Here is a 13,908-nt window from a genome sequence, read left to right as displayed (position 1 = left end):
TCAGTGAATATTCAGAGAGAAGACATGTGTGTTTCTGTATCTGAGTGTGTGTGTGAGAGAGAGACAGATAGAATGATTTTCCTGGGAATTTCTCCAGATCATGCAGTGTTTATGCTTATGTTGTAGATCAACTTGTATGCAAATGAGGCAGCTAATCTCTCATGGTTCTAGTATGCCTATGTTCATTAAATGTCTAATACTTAATTCAGGACCTAGTAATTTATAGCAAATAAATAGTGGTTCTGCATGGTTTTATAATATAGATGTTTGTGAACAATTATTTACAAAATGTTAATAGGGAATAAACGGACATTTTAAAAATAATCTCACCAGTTGATACATAACACTGTTAATGTATCAATTAGAATCAGACAGAATGTATAGCATACATGATCAATGAGAATAAGTGGACACATACACAATATGCCATCCATCAAGCTGGGCGTCTGGATTTTGTATTTACTTTACAGAGCTTGTAGTCAAACTTGTAGTGGGATTTCCACTTTTTTATGGTTTAGAGGCAATAAGAATAAGGGTATGACAAGTGTGTTTGCATATTGTTGAGAGTACTACAATTCTATCATCATCACCATCATCAATATTCTGAGTCATTCATATGTACCTTTCTATTTAAATATCACGCAAGTAATTGAGGACAATTTGGTTACTCGATGTAAACTAGAACCACAGTTACAGAAATATACTCGTTAGAGCAAAAAGTCATACATCTGACAGACAATTACATAAAACTTGGATTTTAAAAGATATGAGGTGATACTTTATTCTCGATAGTGTCATAGTTATTATGGACAGTCTGAGAACTATTATCAACCAAAAATACGTAATAGGTGAAAAATTTAAAAGCTCAGTAGAAATATATTTATATATTTAGGTAAGCAATAACCTTGCATATTAATTCATTAGGCTCCGAGTTTAACAATTAAACCGAGGCAATGAGAAGGTGCCTGGACTGTCCCCAGAGATGCCTCACAGGTTGCTCTCTGCTCTGACTGTCAGGGTCCTATGTCCAAATGTGACTGAGTTCATTTAAAACATCCTCGAGTTGACCTGTTAGTGATTCTCTGGAAAAAAAATGAAAAGCATTGAACCTATCACTTCACTTGGCAAACCAAAATAGGCTCAAAGTAGTTTAGATAACAGTTGTTAAAAGAAAAGGAGCTAGACTGTTAAGAGCAGAATCTCAGCGACTGTGCCCTTTGCCCCCATGATGTCTCTGGGGAGCACTGTCATGGGCTCCTTCCCCCTCCGCGCATCCTGCCTCCCCCCACACCCCGATGCCCCCAGCCTCTGTCCTCCAGCTCCTGGACCCTGGCAGCACCTCCTCCTCACCTTGGGTCCCCCTGGGGATGGGAGCCAGTTTCTGTAATTACTCGTTTCTGATTGATTCTGGTCCTGTTTTGCTGTCTCAGCCTTTCCAAAAGACATGTACCCAATTTTGTGCATTAAAATCCCAATGTTTAAAATCCAGAAAATACAAAGTAAAAAAGAAATGACTCTACATCAAAACTGAGAAGGAAGCGGAATGAAATGTTTAAAAGCAATAGAATTAATGTAAAGAAGAAAGATCCACCCCACTGGGCACAGTTCTTCATGCTTTGTGGGTGCTTGATGACTGCATGTTGGATGAAGGAATCATCAAGCCACTGATTAAAAATCCAATACAGCAGTGCATTAGAAACCTGAGTAAAATAAAAGTCAAGTGACTGCAGAAATAAGTAACATACTAGCTCTCACAAATAAGAAATCACTGAGATGGGTAAGGAGCATCAACTTACAGATCACATAAGAGAAAACAGCTTATCAAACTTACTGAAAATCTCAACTTGTGCAAATAAGAAAATGCAAGTTAAAATGCAATCATGTCAATGTATGGCAAAAACCAGTACAATACTGTAAAGTAATTAGCCTCCAACTAATAAAAATAAATGGAAAAAAATGCAATCAAATTTGCAGATATTTAAAAACTCATATCCAATGCTAAGAAGGGTGTGTAGATCCAAGCATTGTTACATAAATTAGGAGTGAGGGCACAGGCCATTGCAATCCTTCTGTAAAAATTTGAACTTTATGTCATTTCCCCTAAAAATTACCAGACTATTTAACATTATGTGATAGCAACAAATAGAAGGATATTTAAAATAAAATAATAAATATGAATTATGTAATGAAGCAAAGTATAATATATTCATACATACAAAAATGTATTGGATTTTCAAAATCATGTTTCACAGACTCAGCAGAAAATATTTTGGAGATTAAAAAATTATAGATGTATGGAAATCCCAGGAATGGTTATAAATGACTATTAACAGTAGGCATTTTCAAGAGGTGAGATAATGGGTAATTTTTATTTTCTTGAAAATTTTCCAGCTTCCTAGATGTTCGGTAACGGCCACAGATCGTTACACTTTTTTAATTTTTTTTTTTTTTGCCATCGGAGAAAATGGTACTGGTATGTATATATATTGTCATATGTGAAAAGTGAAAAAAATAGGCAGTTGGCAAAGAAGTGCCCATCAGAAATAAATTCTTTTGATATGATTATTAGATTCACATTATATAGGAGCATCAGTTTGGCAGCATATTTCCATTTCTTTTAATAAGCTAAGTTCTCTATAGTTCTGATACGTTAAGTTATTGAAATTATGTTCTTTAGTTCACAGCAGATGGAGACTAGAGTGCAGGCTTTTTCTATTGTAAACATCCTTCCCTGCCCTCAGACCCCGTGGGTAACCGGCTTCAGCCTGACTGCCTGCCCAGAGGTCTCTCTGCATTTGGGTTCCATTCAGATTTATAGCTGAATTTTATGTCTTTTCTTCAGGTAACTCTGAATTCTATTTTGATTTAAAAACATTAAATAGTTAACAAATGCAAGGACTTGATATGGAAAAGGAATATCAGCAGTGTCACTGCTCAATCAAGGTTCTCCGGAGAACCAGAATCAATAATCCACAACTATAAGTATATGGAGAGAGAAAGGAAAAAGTAAGAGATTGATGGATTAGTCAGGAGGAGTTGGTTCATCCAGTTATGGAGGAGAAGTCCCCGGATCCACGATCTACAAGCCAGAGGCCGGGAGAGCCGGTCTTGTGGTTCTAGCCCAGACCCGGTGCTCTGAGAAGCAGGGTGCTGTGTCTGCGGGCAGGAGAGCAGGGTGTGCCTCCGCCTCCTCCCGGTGCTTGTTCTGCTCTGATCCTCCGGATTAGATGATGCTGCCCTCACCAGGGAGGACATCGTCTTCACTGAGTCCACAGACTCAAATGCTGAACTCTTGCAGACACGCCCTCTCCGAGGTGCCCAGATGTACCGTTCTCCCAGCTTCTGGGCGTCCCTCAGTCCACTCAGGTGATGGGGAGGGTTCCCCGCCACAGAGTAACAGGGAGAGTGCTGCAAGGGCAGGCGTCAGGGAGGGGGGGAGAGAGGACCTTGCAAGTGCAGACAGCGCCCTTCCTCTTTCCCTTCACACGGTTCCTGCTCTGTCCTCCCCCTCTCTGTCCTTCCTCCCCTCCCCTGATCTCCCGCCTCTCTGACTTTCCGCCTGTCCGTCCTCCCTCCTGGCCTTCTCGTCTCCCCCCCTCCCCATCCCCCTGCCTCCCGGACCTCCCACCTCCCCGACCTTTCACCTCCCCTGTCCTCCCCCTTTCTGACCTCCCGGCTCCCTGACCTCACCCCTCCATGACCTCACACCTGTGCAGTCCCACTGCTGCTCTTCTGTTCACCCTCAGCTGGAGGCCCTGGTTTTCCTGGAACGCTGCCAGTTGGAAAAGGAGTGCCCCTCAGACACTGGCTAAGCTGCTTTAGGATAAAAGATTTCCTAATGGTATGAGGAATCTCCCATGGAGGAGCCTCTGAGGGCTGGATCATGGAACCTCATATGAGGTCATGGTGTATCCGGTTTGCCCAGGACAGTACATGCTTATAATTAAAAATAATTAAAGTGACTCCCCCCCTTCCCTTTCAGAAGTGTTTCGGTTTGAATGATGAGGCTTTTGATCGTCCTTATCAGCCACTAGTGAGAAAGATGCTTGTGGAGGGATGGTGCTGGCTGTGTCTAGCTCAGATCATTTGATGATGATGGTATGTGCTGGATGTTTGAAAGACCATCTGAAATATCTGCTCATGAACTTGTACTTGAAAAGTGACTCCTCTTTATTATTTGACTTTAATATTGGATAACTATATTTTTAGTACAGTCATAGTTTTATAGCAATTCACATGACCCTCAGGTCCTACTTCCATGTTTTCCCTTATCTAGAGTCATTATCTGTGACTTTTCCCACCCCACTTACCAGTGAACATGCCTTAAAATAGCCACCACTCCTTCCCTGTGAGCAGCAGAGTCTGAGTCCGCCCCTCTCTCCTCTTCTCTCTGTTTTATCACTGCTCTCCCAGGTCCCACCACTGATTCCTCCTTCAGCACCTTCCCTCTCTTCCGCCCTCATCTCCAGATGTTCCGAGACTGACCACGTCCCCACATACCCACCTGGCAAGCCTGGCCCCTTGAAGTCTTTCCTATTCATTCTTGTCCCATCCTCAATGGTGATCGCGTGATTTGTTTCTACTAAAAACTGCCTTTGTCATCTAGATCCCTACCCTAAAGTCATCAAGGTTACAAAGTACCTTTCCTTGTCTTGTTTTGACCATTTTCACATGTTTCCCTTTATTTCTTTGGTGTTTCTTCTCATTTCCTGACAGCCTGAGTCACTCGGAGTGAGTAGCCTATTCTTTCCTAGATTCACAGTGGTCATTCCCACCTTGGTTGTGCCAGCTGGCTAGACCTTTTTTTGCTCTCCAAGAAAATACCCATTTCCTCCACAAAGGGTTTTCAGCTTACCTGAGCCCAGAGTGGTCTTTCTGTTTGTCTTTCCTTCCGTTTCTATAACCTGAGTGATTCTGACAGATTGGTATGGATCTTTTGTGTATCTAGTCATTTAGGAAAATACCGTTCATTTATATGTTGTGACAATGAAGAACATCGGTGCCCTGCTATAAATCCTGTGTTCTCTCTAGCCCCACACTGTACCTGAAGGGAATCAAAAAGGAGCAAGGTGAGGAGACAGTTTTATGCCCTGTGGGTCAATGAAGTGACAGATGTGGAAGCTACATTTCTACTGTATGAAATATGATGATTGATTGTGTTATTAATGTCTCAGTTCAGTTTGGTCATATCCTTTTACTGAGAACGTTTCTTTAAATTTTCATCAATATATGTCGGCTTTTTTGCTTCGTGGTATTTATCAAGTCTGTTTAGAGAAGATACCAAAATCTTCCCAATAAACATAGGCAGTGAGGGTTTCCTTCTTAACCCTCCATTAACAGCTTCTGACTTAAAGGAAGAGTACCTGTGTGGATATATAAATGCAATATCCTTTGCCAATCCTGCCTTCCAAAGTTCCGTGACTACAGCGGATTCATCAAAGAGGAAAAAGCCTTCGGGAAATCCTGCTAATAAGATGACACAATGTTCCTTCCCTGGAGGGGATGGAAGAGGGTAGAAGTTTTTCCTTTCTAATTTAATTAAAATGAAATCTTTTATTAAACTATCATGGCTCCATAATATTTTTAGGAAAAAAATCTTGGCTATGTTCATGAATCACTCTTGCACATGGGAAAATTAAATAAGATGAAATTAAGTGATAATACTTGATAGAAGAGAGCAGGCCTTGCAGTAGTTCTGAGATTTTTTTTTTTTTTAAATAAACTTTTAGTTTCTGGAGCAATTTTAGATTTACAGAAAATGGGATAGATAGCACAGAGTTCTCATATACTTCACATTTGTTTTTCTCTATCGTTACCATCTTCTATTAGCAGTTATTAAACCACATCAATGCACTATCACTAGCTAGAGTTACTCTTCTGTCACTTTTTCTCCAGTGTTGTCTGGTGTTTTTCCTATGGTTGGTCTGGGGTAGAGGATTTATGCTGTTTTCATAAGCTTAGCTGGTGTCAGTATCAGTCAGATGTATCTGTATTTTCCTTGGTCCTGACCTTGACCTCCAGGCAGGCGAGTGCTGGTCCCATGTCTCCATGTCTGATCCTCTGGCTCCTCTTTCCCTCCTGTGCTTTCTGGAAGCAAGTCCCTGTGGACTGCTGCCACCTGGGGGGCGGACGCCACGACCACCTCCTTAAGGGCAGGCTGTCTGCACTAGGTTGTTCTGTGTTCTTCTGCACTGGAGACTTGTCTTTTCTGACCACTTATTTACATCAACATGGAATCCAGAATGCTCACTTTATGCTTTGGATTAAAGTCTAGTATTGCTTAATTTTTCTTGCTCTAATTGTTGCAGCTGAAGTCATTGGGAGCTTTTTCAGAAAGCCGCTGTGCTCTTTGACATACTCCATGAATGAGGGGTTTCATCTTTGTATTGTTGATTTCGGGTACTTCCTATCTTCAGCTGCAGATGCTCTGGACTCCTCTTGAAAGCACCCTGCCCCATCCTAGGATCGGCTGATTTTCCAAGGGTTTCTGGTTCCTTTTTTCTGGAGAATGACACTGACATCTAAGCAGTAGGTATGCTCTTGAATTTTGTAAGTGACGTTTATCCATTGCCAATAAATTGAGGTATTGTGTGGAGTTATAAATGTTAAAGGCAGATGCAATGATTCCTTTTTGAGGTTGGCAGTGGAAAACAGTTTATTGAATGCAAAGCATTAAACGTTCCTCCTTCATTTTTATTGCCATGGAGACCATTGTCATGATATTCTTTATTCCCCGAAATCAGTCAAATGAAATAGAAAGCAGATGTTCTGTATCTTTACTTTTTACTGTTTCTTGCTTGAGATTACACCTTAATGACTAATACTGAAGCATAATTATCTCTTTAGAGATTTATAGAAGATTAGAGACATTCAGTTAAAGAAATGCTTGCTTCCAAAAGATAGACTTGGAGTTACAGCAGATCTGGCTTCTCCCCTGCACCCCAGCCACTAACTCCCACATGTGCCACCTGAACTCATCTCTACCCATAGCTGCCTGATCATGGATTAAATTCCCAGCTCTGAGAAAGAATTCCTATCAGGTCAGACCTAGAATCCCCTCCATGAGTTTGTTTTTATCTTGTTGGTCCTGCCACCCTTCACTAGCATCCCTCTTCTCAAGGTCTCATTTCCCTTCTTAACCAATATGACTGCCCCCACTATGACTGCCTGGCAGCACATCCAAATGGGTTAAGAGCTGGCATTCACCTAGTATGCAATTATAAGGACTATAGAGAAAGCTGAGCGCCGAAGAGCTGATGTTTTTAAACTGTGGTGTTGGAGAAGACTCTTGAGAGGCCCTTGGACTGGAAGAAGATCAAACCAGTCAATCCTAAAAGAAATCAGTCTTGAATATTTATTGGAAACTCCAATACTTTGGCCACCTGATGCTAAGAACTGACTCATTGGAAAAGACCCTGATGCTGGGAAAGATTGAAAGCAGGAGAAGAAGGGGACAACAGATGATGAGATGGTTGTATGTCATTACCGACTTGATGGACATGAGTTTGAGCAAGTTCCAGGAGTTGGTGATGGACAGGTAAGCCTGGTGTGCTACAGTCCATGGGGTCACAAAGAGTTGAATGTGTCTGAGTGACTGAACTGAAGGCCTTTTGAAAATACACAGACACATGCATATCTATACAATCTTGAAGATTCTACATTTTAATTTCTATTAACTTTAAGATAGAAGAAAGAAAATGAATTCACTCGAGCCATAAGATATATACATGAAGAGGAAACATTAATGTTCCTAAACCATGGATGAAAAGAATGCATTGCTTTAAAAACTTGTCAGGTGTCTCATATACATGTGTTTCATTTTCCCTGCTCCAGTGTCCATTGTTCCAATTTCCTCTATGAAAAACCAATGATTAATTGACACAAAGAAAACACATTCTAAACGAGATATAACAGAAAGGTTATCTTGAAGCCACTCATTTAAAATTTCAACAGGAAAAGATGTCCATGCTAAGTCAAGTCAGTCGTGTCCAACTCTTTGCAACCCCGTGGACTGTAGCCCGCCAGGCTCCTCTGTCCATGGGATTCTCCAGGCAAGAACACTGGAGTGAGTTGCCATTTTCTCCTCCAGGGGATCTTTCCAACCCAGAGTTCGACCAGCATCTCTTATGTCTCCTGCATTGGCAGGCGTATTCTTTACCAGTCATGCCACCTAACTACCATATAAAATAGGATTTTAGGGATATCTCCTGGATGGAATGTAGAAGAAGAGGAAGGAAGGAAAAAAAAAAAAAAACCTGGGTGATGATTCCAAAAGGACTGAGGACCAAAATATCAATCACGATTGTTGTAATCAGTGATGCAAATCTGAAACCTCAACCCACAGCTCATGGCAGAAAGGCAGACTTCACATCAGGCCAGAGTTCCCTCAGGTTTCAGCTGTTGGAAGCAGCTCTTACAGTTTCTGTTAGTGTCACAGTATACCAGACCACCTGACCTGCCTCTTGAGAAACCTGTATGCAGGTCAGGAAGCAACAGTTAGAACTGAAACAACAGACTGGTTCCAAATAGGAAAAGGAGTACTTCAAGGCTTGGCACTCTGCTTATTTGACTTATATGCAGAGTACATCATGAGAAACACTGGGCTGGATGAAGCACAAGCTGGAATCAAGATTGCTGGGAGAAATATCAATAACCTCAGGTATGCAGATGACACCACCCTAATGGCAGAAAGTGAAGAGGAACTAAGAAGCCTCTTGATGAAAGTGAAAGATGAGAATGAAAAAGTTGGCTTAAAGCTTAACATTCAGAAAACTAAGATCATGGCACCTGGTCCCATCACCTCATGGGAAATAGATGGGGAGACAGTAGAAACAGTGTCAGACTTTATTTTTGGGGGGCTCCAAAATCACTGCAGATGGTGGTTGCAGCCATGAAATTTAAAGACGCTTACTCCTTGGAAGGAAAGTTATGACCAAACTAGATAGCATGTTAAAAAAAAGGGACATTACTTTGCCAACAAAGGTTCGTCTGGTCAAGGCTATGGTTTTTCCAGTGGTCATGTATGGATGTGTGAGTTGGACTATAAAGAAAGCTGAGTGCCAAAAAGTTGATGCTTTTGAACTATGGTGTTGGAGAAGATTCTTGAGAGTCCCTTGGACTGCAAGGAAATCCAACCAGCCCATCCTAAAGGATATCAGTCTTGGGTGTTCATTGGAAGGACTGATGCTGAAGCTGAAACTCCAATACTTTGGCCACCTGATGAGAAGAGTTGACTCACTGGAAAATACCCTAATTCTGGGAGGGATTGGGGGCAGGAGGAGAAGGGGATGACAGAGGATGAGATGGCTGGATGGCATCACCGACTTGATGGGCATGAGTTTGAGTAAATTCCAGGAGTTGGTGATGGACAGGGAGGCCTGGTGTGCTGCGATTCATGGAGTCGCAAAGAGTCGGACATGACTGAGCAAGTGAAATGAAAGCAGATCAAATGAAAAGAGAGAAGCTAGTGCACTCACCTGGTGTCTTCCACTTGCGAGGCAAGGTGGAATCTCTCTCTGATTTCCCATGGAGTGGAGCTGGAGTGCCAGGCTGTTTCAGACTCCCCACAGGCCAGTCGCTTTGACTGGAGACAGAGATGCAGACCTATGGGAATAAAATGTTTGGTCCTCCTCCCCAGACCCTAGCTAGACAGAATTAAACATTTAAGAAGAAAACTAAAAGTAGAAGGAGATGGCAAGGGTGAATGTTGACATTCAAGCAATCAGCAAACTAAGATGGACTGGAATGGGTGAATTTAACTCAGATAACCATTATATCTACTACTGTGGGAAGGAATTCCTTAGAAGAAATGGAGTAGCCATCATGGTCAACAAAAGAGTCTGAAATGTAGTACTTGGATGCAGTCTCAAAAATGACAGAATGATCTCTGTTCGTTTCCAAGGCAAGCCATTCAATATCATGGTAATCCAAGCCTATGTCCCAACCAGTAACACTGAAGAAGCTAAAGTTGAAGGGTTCTATGAAGACCTACAAGACCTTTTAGAACTAACACCCCAAAAAGATATCCTTTTCATTATAGGGGACTGGAATGCAAAAGTAGGAAGTCAAGAAACACCTGGAGTAACAGGGAAATTTGACCTTGGAGTATGGAATGAAGCAGGATAAAGGCTAATAGAGTTTTGCCAAGAGACCGCACTGGTCATAGCAAACATCCTCTTCCAACAACACAAGAGAAGACTCTACACATGGACATACCAGATGGTAAACACCAAAACCAAATTGATTATATTCTTTGCAGCCAAAGATGGAGAAGATCTATACAGTCAGCAAAAACAAGACTGGGAGCTGACTGTGGCTCAGTTCATGAACTCCTTATTGCCAAATTCAGACTTCAACTGAAGAAAGTAGGGAAAACCACTAGACCATTCAGGTATGACCTAAATCAAATCCCTTATGATTATACAGTGGAAGTGAGAAATTAATTTAAGGGGCTAGATATGATAGAGTGCCTGATGAACTATGGACAGATGTTCATGACATTGTACAGGAGAGAGGGATCAAGACCATCCCCATGGAAAAGAAATGCAAAATAGCAGAGTGGCTCTCTGAGGATGCCTTACAAATAGCTGTGAAAAGAAGAGGAGTGAAAAGCAAAGGAGAAAAGGAAAGATATTCCCATTTGAATGCAGAGTTCCAAAGAATAGCAAGGAGAGATAAGAAAGACTTCCTCAGTGATCAATGCCAAGAAATAGAGGAAAACAATAGAATGGGAAAGACTAGAGATATCTTCAAGAAAATTAGAGATACCAAGGGAACATTTCATGCAAAGATGGGCTCAATAAAGGACAGAAATGTTACGGACCTAAGAGAAGCAGAAGATATTAAGAAGAGGTGGCAAGAATACACAGAAGAACTGTACAAAAAAGATCTTCACAACCCAGATAGTCATGATGGCTCTCACCTAGAGCCAGACATCCTCAAATGTGAAGTCAAGTTAGCCTTAGAAAACATCACTATGAACAAAGCTAGTGGAGGTGATGAAATTCCAGTTGAACTATTTAAAATCCTAAAAGATAATGCTGTGAAAGTGTTGTACTCAATATGTCAGCAAATTTGGAAAACTCAGCAGTGGCCACAGGACTGGAAAAGGTCCATTTTTATTCCAATCCCAAAGGAAGGCTCCCAAAGAATGCTCAAACTACCACACAATTGCACTCATCTCACACGCTAGTAAAGTAACGCTCAAAATTCTCCAAGCCAGGCTTCAGCAATACATTAACCGTGAACTTCCACATGTCCAAGTTGGTTTTAGAAAAGGCAGAGGAACCAGAGATCAAATTGACAACATCCACTGGATCATCGAAAAAGCAAGAGAGTTCCACAAAAACATATGTTTCTCTTTTATTGACTACACCAAAGCCTTTGACTGTATGGATCACAATAAATTGTGGAAAATTCTGAAAGAGATGGGGATACCAGACCTCCTGACCTGACTCTTGAGAAACCTGTATGCAGGTCAGGAAGCAACAGTTAGAACTGGACATGGAACAACAGACTGGTTCCAAATAGGAAAAGGAGTAGGTCAAGACTGTACGTTGTCACCCTGCTTATTTAACTTATATGCAGAGTACATCATGAGAAATGCTGGGATGGAAGAAGCACAGGCTGGAATGAAGATTGCCAAGAGAAATATCAATAACCTGAGCTATGCAGATGACACTACCCTTATGGCAGAAAGTGAAGAAGATCTAAAATGTCTCTTGATGAAAGTGACATAAAAGAGTGAAAAAGCTGGCTTAAAGCTCAACATTCAGAAAACGAAGATCATGGCATCTGGCCCCATCACTTCATGGCAGATAGATGGGGAAACAGTGGAAACAGTGGCTGACTTTATCTTTCTGGGCTCCAAAATCACTGCAGATGGTGATTGCAGCCATGAAATTAAAAGACGCTTGCTCCTTGAAAGGAAAGTTATGAGCAACCCAGACAGCATATTCAAGAGCAGAGACATTACTTTGCCAACAAAGGTCCATCTAGTCAAGACTATGGTTTTTCCAGTAGTCATATATGGATGTGAGTTGGAATATAAAGAAAGCTGAGCACTGAGAAATTGATGCTTTTGAACTGTGGTGTTGGAGAAGACTCTCGAGAGTCCCTTGGACTGCAAGGAGATCCAACCTGTCCATCCTAAAGGAGATCAGTCCTGGGTGTTCATTGGAAGGACTGATGCTGAAGCTGAAACTCCTGTACTTTGGCCACCTCATGCGAAGAGTTGACTCATTGGAAACGACCCTGATTCTATGAGTGATTGGGGGCAGGAGGAGAACGGGATGACAGAAGATGAGATGGCTGGACCGCATCATCAACTCGATAGGTATGAGCTTGAGTTAAGTCCAGGAGTTGGTGATGGACAGGGAGGCCTGGCGTGCTGCGATTCATTGGTTCAAAAAGAGTCAGACACGACTGAGCAACTGAACTAAACTGAACTGAAAAGTAGAAGAATGTGTGGGAAAAAAAAAAAAAAAACAACAACTGATGTATGATTTTGATTATCTCAGTGTTGGAATAAGCTGTGCAGTAACCCCAGGTATACTTGCAGTTATAGCTTTAAGTGGATTTCCTTAAAGAAAAGTCTGGACTAATCAGGGGTAAATCATTAACAATATCTTTTTCTTTCTGTTTACAAACAAGGCACAAAATATGTATTTGGGCCAAAAATCACAAAATTGAAAGTAAATATATGAGTGTTTTATTTATAAGATCCTTTTTCTTTCTAGAATCATTAAAAGCATTAGAGTTTTCCTGTTAACTTACCATAGCCACTGATAAAAATTGCAAATATCCTCACTATTGAAAGAGAATATGTCTAATAAAATACCACCGAAGTTCTGTTAGAGTTTAGGGGTTTTCAGGTATAAAAATTCCTTGCATGGATTTTGGATGTCTTGATTGTTTCCACGTTTGGTTGTGATTTTAGTCAGAGACATTCTGTTACACTGCATTTTTATCCCCTCCCCCCTTTTTTTTTAAGCTGAGAAAAAGCAGAATCCTCTAGAAATCAAGAGAAGGTGTCATGATTCTAAAAATGCATTGAAAAGTGAAAATGTTCATCGCTCAGTCATGTCTGACTCTTTGTGACCCCGTGGTCTATAGCCTGCCAGGCTCCTCTGTCTGTGGAATTTCTCAGACAAGAATACTGCAGTGGATAGCCATTCTCTTTTCCAGGGGATCTCCCTGACCCTTGGATGGAACCTGGGTCTCCCACATTGCAGGCCGATTCTTTACTGTCTGAGCCACCAGGGAAGCCCCAAAATGCATTACTTTAGAAAAAAAATCAAATTTAATCAAATTGTATCTGGGATAATGATGGGTAAGAGTAACCAGGAGAAAAAGAAGGGAAAGTTATTTTTTTTAAGCAAAATTTGTGGTTATTTTAAGGAGTTGAATATGACCAAGGAGGGCCTCAGTGTTCTCGGGGTAGATAAACTTGTGAATTCTTTTCCTACTTCTTTGAGATGTGAATCTTTTCAAAAGCCTCCTGCCAGTCTTATGGGTCAGGAATGTTTTTCTGAAGGAAATGGATCTAGGGAGATACAACCTCATCTCTCAATCTATGTGGAAGGGTAAGTACCAGATGAAAGTGTCCTTCATCTTTGTTAGAGGGAAGGACAGAAGAGAGACAGTCAAAAATGGAGGTGACAGGGACCGTGAGACTGAGGAGGTTTGAAATATTAGAGCATGGGATAAAAAAGTTTCTCTTATGTGTAAAGCACAGATACACAAGGCTTCTCTTTTATTAGTGCATGTCTATACTTTATACATAAACAGTAAGATTGACTTTTTGCTAAATCTTGTTCACGGTTGGTGAGAATGTAAACTGGTTCAACCATTCATGGAAAATGATATGGAGCTTTCCTCAAAAAAAAAAAAAAAAAAAAAGAAGAAAGA

General features: G+C 41.1%; 1 protein-coding gene across 1 annotated transcript in view; it reads left to right on the top strand.

Annotated features, from left to right (window-relative positions):
- CSMD1 (CUB and Sushi multiple domains 1) overlaps positions 1 to 13,908 on the top strand; it is a 1,628,138-nt gene that overhangs the window by 276,736 nt on the left and 1,337,494 nt on the right. The gene's annotated exons all lie outside the window — the stretch shown is intronic.

This window comes from Dama dama, chromosome 32 (assembly GCF_033118175.1).
Source record: "Dama dama isolate Ldn47 chromosome 32, ASM3311817v1, whole genome shotgun sequence".
NCBI classification, from domain to species: domain Eukaryota; kingdom Metazoa; phylum Chordata; class Mammalia; order Artiodactyla; family Cervidae; genus Dama; species Dama dama.
The sequence above is the reverse complement of the archived record's forward strand: the minus strand, read 5'-3'. Positions and strand labels throughout refer to the sequence as shown.